We start from the raw sequence: 7,152 nt of genomic DNA, 5'->3' as shown, positions 1-7,152 counted from the left end.
ACTGGGAGGCACTACAATGTGCGGGGATGCCCTGGGATGTACTGTGGAGGAACTAGGATGTACAGGCTTGTACTGGGTTGTACCGGGTGGAACTGGCAGGGATTTGGGATGTACCAGGATGTACTGGGATGTACTGGGATGTACTGGGAGGTAACTGTTATGTACTGGGAAGGAACTGGGAGGGACCTGGGATGTACTGGGAGGGAACTGGGATGTACTGGGATGTAATGGGACGGAACTGGGATGTAATGGGACGGAACTGGGAAAGAAGTGGTAGTGAACCGGGAGGGAATTGGGATGTATGGGGATGAACTGGTAGGGAACTGAGATGTACTGGCATGGAACGGGGATGTATTGGGATGTACAGGAACGGAACTGGAATGTACTGCGATGTACTGGGATGTACTGGGAGCAAATTGGAATTTACTGGGATGTACTGGGAGGAAACTGGGATATACTGGGTGGAAACTGGAATATACTGGGAGGCACTGGGAGGGAAGTGGGTGTCAACTGGGACATTCCAGTTTCCTCCCAGTACATCCCAGTTCCCTACCAGTGCAGCCCAGTACATCCCATTTCCCTCCCAGTCCATCCCAGTTCCCTCCCAGTCCGTCCCAGTTCCCTCCCAGTACATCCCAGTTCCCTCACAGTTCACACACAGTTCACTCCCAGTTCCATTCCAGTACATCCCAGTACATGCCAGTTGCCTCCAAGTTTCCTCTAAGTACATCCCAGTACTTCAAAGTTCCATCCCAGTACATCCCAGTTCCCTCCCACTCCGTCCCAGTACATCCCAGTTCCCTCCCAGTACATCCTACTACATACCAGTTCCCTCCCAGTTCACTCCCAGTACACAACAGTTACCACCCAGTACGTCCCAGTTCCCTCCCAGTACGTCCCAGTACATCCCAGTTCCGTCCCAGTTCCCTACCAGTGCGTCCTAGTTCCCTCCCAGTACGTCCCAGTTCCCTCTTAGTCCATTCCAGTTCCCTCCAGTATATCCCAGTACATCCCAGTTCCCTCCAGTACATCTCAGTTCCCTCACAGTTCACACACAGTTCACTACCAGTTCCATTCCAGTACATCCCAGTACATGCCAGTTCCCTCCCAGTACATCCCAGTTCCCTCACAGTTCACACACAGTTCACTCCCAGTTCCATTCCAGTACATCCCAGTACATGCCAGTTCCCTCCCAGTTCCTGCTAAGTACACCCCAGTACTTCACAGTTCCCTCCCAGCACATCCCAGTACGTCCCAGTTCCCCTCAGTACATAACACTTCCCTCCCAGTACATACCAGTACATCCCAGTGTCCTCACAGTACGTCCCAGTTCCCTCCCAGTACATCCCAGTTCCCTCCCAGTCCGTCCCAATCCCCTCCCAGTACATCCCAGTTCCCTCCCAGTATGTCCCAGTACATCCCAGTTCCCTCCCAGTAAATCCCAGTTCCCTCCCAGTTCCCTCCCACTACATCCCAGTTCCCTCCCAGTACATACCAGTTCCCTCCCAGTACATCCCAGTACATCCTGGTACATCCCAGTTCCCACCCAGTACATCCTACTACATACCAGTTCACTCCCAGTACATCCCAGTTCCATCCCAGTACATCCCAGTTCCCTCCCAGTTCCTTCCCAGTACATAACAGTTACCTCCCAGTACATCCCAGTACATCCCAGTACATCCTGGTACATCCCAAATCCCTGCCAGTTCCACCCGGTACAACCCAGTACAAGCCTGTACATCCTAGTTCCTCCACAGTACATCCCAGGGCATCCCCGCACATTGTAGTGCCTCCCAGTACATCCCAGTTCCCTCCCAGTACTGGGAGGGACCTGGGATGTACTGGGAGGGACCTGGGATGTACTGGGATGTAATGGGACGGAACTGGGATGTATTGGGAGGCACTGGGAAAGAAGTGGTAGTGAACCGGGAGGGAATTGGGATGTACGGGGATGAACTGGTAGGGAACTGGGATGTACTGTGAGGGAACTGGGACGTAGTGTGAGGACACTGGGATGTACTGTTATGTACGGGGAGGGAAGTGTTATGTACTGAGGGGAACTGGGACGTACTGGGATGTGCTGGGAGGGAACTGTGAAGTACTGGGATGTACTTAGAGGGAACTGGGATGTACTGGGAGGGAACTGTGAAGTACTGGGATGTACTGGGATGGAACTGGGATGGAACTGGGATGGAACTGGGAGGGAACTGGTATGTAGTAGGATGTACTGGTTGGGAACTGGGATGTACCAGGATGTACTGGGATGTACTGGGAGGGAACTGGTATGTACTGGGAGGGAACTGGGATGTACTGGGATGTACTGGGAGGGAACTGGGATGTACTGTGAGGGAACTGGGATGTACTGGGACATACTGGCAGGGAACTGGGATGTACTGGGAGGGAATCGGGATGTAATGGGAGGGAACTGGGATGTATTGGGAGGGAAGTGTTATGTACCAAGGGGGAACCGGGACGTACTGGGATGTAGTGGGAGTGAACTGTGAAGTACTGGGATGTACTGTGAGGGAACTGGGATGTACTGGGAGGGAACTTTGAAGTACTGGGATGTACTTAGAGGAAACTGGGAGGCAACTGGCATGTACTGGGATGTACTGGAATGGAACTGGGAGTGAACTGTGTGTGAACTGGGAGGGAACTGGGATGTACTGTGAGGGAACTGGGATGTACTGGGACGGACTGGGAAGGAACTGGGACGGACTGGGAGGGATCTGGGATGTACTGGGCTGCACTGGTAGGCAACTGGGATGTACTGGGAGGGAACTGGGATGTACTGGGCGTCGCTGGGAGGGAGCTGGGATGTACTGGGATCCATACTGTGTGGCATGTTGGTCATTACTGGGACGCACTGGTCTATACGCGCGGGCTGATATCTGACCCCTCTGGCCCCACCCACCTTTGCGACAGGCCCCGCCCCCTGGCGAGGGCCTGGTGGGGTGGGGCCGTGCTCGTGTGCTCCCCAGCATCCCCAGTTAGCAACAGGTCCCACCCCCTGGTGACAGCCTGGGGGTGTTGCTGGTGCTGCCTGGCCGCACCCTCCATAGCAACAGGCCCTGCCCTTGGTGATGGCTCCAGGGGCATTGCCAGCGTCCCTTTGGACACACCCCCTTAGTGACAGGCCCCACCCCCCGGCAACGGCCCGGGGGGCGGTGCCGGCTCTCTCCCCTTAGCGACAGGCCCCACCCCCCGGCAACGGCCCGGGGGGCGGTGCCGGCTCTCTCCCCTTAGCGACAGGCCCCGCCCCCCGGCAACAGCCCGAGCCTGTGTTTGCTCCGCTCGGGGGGCTCGGTTTGGGTGTTTTCTCTCCCCCCTCCCTCCCGTGCCTTGAACTCCAGGCGGCTCTCGTACGGCTCCCGGGGCCTTCACCCCCCGGGGGGCTCGGCCCGCCCCTTTCGCGGGGCGCTGTGGGAAGGGCGGGGGCGGGGCCCGGGGGTGGAAGAGCCCCGGCTCTGGCCCTGGGCTTCTCTGGCGTCGGTGCTCCCGTGTTCCCTCGGGCGGTCGCAGCTTTGGGGCTGTCTCAGCCCCCCGGGCAGGCGTGCTCTGGCGTTTAGAGAAGCGGAGGCGTTGCCTGAGGTAAGGATTCCAGAGCTTGGCACTCTTTGGCGGCATCTGTACTAGAAAGGTCCCTTGTGGCCTGCTTTGCTTTTTTTCTCCCAGGATGCTGTTTTGGGCGCTGAGGGGGCGGTGAGACGGGTTAGTGGTATGGTGTTCTGTTTGGGGTTTGGTTTTTGCTTTGCTGTTTTTTTTCCCCTCGTGAGATCATTTTATTGTGCTGCTGCAATTCCTGTCTTTACTGAACCCGGAACCTTGGGGGTTTTCACTAGTTGTGCCGTTCACTGTTTCAGGTGTTGCCTTGGCCTCTCAACAGCCGTGGCACAACCTGCAGCGATGCTGCCTCTCCAGGCCCCCGCAGGCCCCGCTTTCTTGTCCAGCCAGGCGGGAAAGCGTGGTTGTTGCAGAAACAGCTACGCCCTGCGACTCCTCCTCAGGTTGTTGGCTCGGCCCCAACAGCGTACAGGCTGCTGAGGTCACCGCCTCCGCGCGGGACGCAGGCGGCCCGGAGAGCTTTACCCCGCGCCATTTCCGTCCCCTCTGGGCAGCAGCGGAGCTGCCGCCGCTTCAGGCGGCCGCTTTCTCGAGGGCGAGGAGCTGGGATGACAACGGGCCGCTGCAGACTCTGGTCAGGGTAAGAGGCTGTTCCCTGGGGAGCCGGCGCAGGGGGAGCGGAGGTACGCACGGGCACTTGTCGGTGCCCCTGGCCGGTAAAGGGAAGGTTAAATTGTTAGAGTGCAAATAAATACATATTATTTAGGGAGGAGTCGTGACTAAATTTAATCACACCTATTACTGAACAAACCAGGCAGTCATTATTCCTAATCTGTAGTTAAAAAAAATAAAGGCAGTCCTTTTTTATGCCATAAATAGAGTTGCGAGTCATTAATAGCTCAATCTAAATACAGCCGTTACTAAATCAACTGCAGGCATTAATGACTCCTGATCAGAAACAAAATAAGGAAATTTTCGAATCTAGAATGAAAATCGACCCGGAAAGCTAAATTGGGAGCGGGTAGTACTGAAATTGTAACAGGGCTGTTAGAAAGTTCAGAGGCAGCGACAGCTCCTGCTTCCAACCCAAGCAGTAAACGAAGCTTTAGGTTCTTAAATGAAGAGAAATAAAGGTGAGCTGTTAAACAGTGGCTGGGGTCAAGCGTAGCTATTAAGAAAATTTGCAGGTACGGGTGATTCCTGAGCAGAACTAACAATTCCAGAAGATTTAGATTTAAAAACTACAGAGCTAATGGAGTGCCACAACCGCCCGGATGTAACTGCAGCCGCTTTGGGGGAATGCCCCAGCCCCCCCAGCCACCGCTATTAATTACTGCCAAGGAGAGCGAAAGTGAAAGTAGAAGCAGTGCAGGTGAAGTGTGAGCAGTACGCTTTTTCCTAAGTCATCTCTTCGTGTCAGGAGAGGAAAGAAAATGGAAAGAAGATGTTTGCAGGGGGTCTGTGCTGGGTTACCTGCGCGTCTCTTCCGTGCGTCCTTGAGGAGACATTTAGCTCCTGTTGGGCGCTCGCAGGTGGAGACAGGGCGAGCTGGAGGCAGGATCGGTGCCGGCACTGATAAAGGGATGGGCAACGAGCGGAGAGAAGAGGGGGCAAGGGCTGAAAAAGGGTCACCGGTTCTGCAGGGAAGGCAGCGGGATGTGACTCGGCAACCGCTCTGACGAGCGCAGGGTCATTCGCTGCGATGAAGTCAGGGTCTGCGGCTGGCCCGGAGAGGCAGCAGAAATCCCAAACTCTTTGCAGGGGTACCGGCCAGATTAGGGCAACACCTGAACAGTAAAACCATTTAGGGGAAGCAGAGCTGGGCTGCACCGCGTGGCCAACCTCCCTCTTCTCCATGAGTCCCAAAGGGGCAGCTCCAAGAATGTGCTGAGAATTCATCCCTTGCGCTAAAAATGAGACGCAAGTAGCACCCACCCGTGAATTTTATTTTCTCTCTCGCTCTGCGGCTCCTGCCTGCTTGTCTCTCCTCAGTGCTCACCTGCACCTGTGCTCGGATGGGGCAGCTGAGGGAAGGTGCTGCCATCTCCCCAGCCCCGGCGGACCGCCCCTCAGCTGTGTCCTCTGTCAGGGAGCGTCGTCATCTCTCCTGCCTCCCAGAGCGTGTCCTGTAGTGGCAGACGCGCGGGCTTTTCCCTGCACGCGCATACGGGAAGGGAAGGGAAGGGAAGGGAAGCACAGTGAGAGCTGGGCTTGTCAAAGAGTAATGGGGGTGGTGGGAAGCGTAGCTAGAACCGGAGAGCTACAGCGCAAAAGCGAAGCGGACGGGACACAAAAGTAAAATGGTGCACAGGAATGCTGAGGAGAGAACTCCCGCAGCACACAGGAAATCAGTGTCAGAATCTTTTGTCTTCTGACTGCCAAATTAAAAATAATGGCACGCTTTGCAACGCTAAGCTCGCTCTAATCGTCTGAACTGTTTCTTTCCAACCCCCACCGCCCCCAGCACACCGCTCAGCCTCCTCAGCCTGAAATGCCTTGTTTTCCTTCTTTTTTTTTTTTTTTATGACAGGGCAACTTCTGTTCCCGAGGTGGTGCCTACGGTACAGCTATCTCTTCGAAGACAGTTTGGTTTAGGTCAGAGAATGTTGAGCCTGGACTGAATCAGCCTCTGTTTCTATTTCTGGAAATCGTCGGTCCTGTGCATCAAGCCCGGAAAAAAGGAAATATGAACCAAAGGACGTGGGGCCTGCAGGGCTAGGAAATTATTTGAGAAGAGGTTCAGTGGGGAAATGACTCTTTGTCTGTGGGGCGTCCAGGCAAGCAACCCAGCTGCTAGAAAGCGGCGCTGTCCCCAGGATGGCCTCGGCGGTCCCGTTGGAGTCGGGGCAACAAGGACAAGGCAGGGTGAAGCATCTGGCCTGCCGTGTGGAACGTGACTGTACAAAGCACGTGTGATGCACTGCAAGTTTACTTGTTTAAACTGTGAGTTAAAGAAGGTGTGCGGTTGCTTTGTAAACAGCCGACGCTCTAAAGCTACACCCATCTAACTGCTAGCTGTATTAAATCTATCGTATTGCTGTTTCTGCATTAAAAAATAAAAAAGAAAAAAACCAACACACCTATGTAAGCACTTCTAAGTACAACGGAAAACCACTGTTTAACGCGTGGCATGTGTGGGTTGTTTTTTTGGGGTGGGAGGGTGGGGTGTATGACAAAAACCTGCGAGAGACACACGCACATACGCACATGTCATGTTTAGCGCTCACCTAAACCCAAAAAAGAAAATCCACTCTTTATTTTGCAGCATTAGCATTAGCTTCCAGCGCACAGCCTGAGCGCACACCTCTGCTCTCACCGTCTGCTCCCTCTTCAACCGTGTGTGGCTGTCATCAGCTTGCACAGGCTTTGCTCGTGCAAGTTTCCGCGACAGCTTACGAGAAGGCAGGGAAACAAACCCAGCAAGACGCGTAGTGCCTTCCTCTATGGGCTCCGTCCAGCCTTTGTTAAAATGAGCAGAAAAGAAATCTGCTGCTGCCTTTACCCTGACTGACTCTTACAGAGAGCATCTGACTTGACCCGCAGCAAAGCGATGCCCCAGGCAGCAGCACGTATTGGCGCGGACCGCGG

At 54.8% G+C, this 7,152-nt stretch overlaps 1 long non-coding RNA gene across 1 annotated transcript; it reads left to right on the top strand.

The window, feature by feature from the left end:
• The first annotated feature begins 3,473 nt into the window (after positions 1–3,473).
• LOC142068239 (uncharacterized) lies at positions 3,474–6,687 on the top strand. Its single transcript, XR_012664235.1, has 3 exons — positions 3,474–3,591; positions 3,864–4,204; positions 6,095–6,687. It is a non-coding gene; the product is annotated as an uncharacterized LOC142068239 (long non-coding RNA).
• The last annotated feature ends 465 nt before the right edge of the window (positions 6,688–7,152 follow it).

This window comes from Phalacrocorax aristotelis, chromosome 24 (assembly GCF_949628215.1).
Source record: "Phalacrocorax aristotelis chromosome 24, bGulAri2.1, whole genome shotgun sequence".
Classification (NCBI taxonomy): Eukaryota; Metazoa; Chordata; class Aves; order Suliformes; family Phalacrocoracidae; genus Phalacrocorax; species Phalacrocorax aristotelis.
This window is presented reverse-complemented; position numbering and strand designations above follow the sequence as displayed.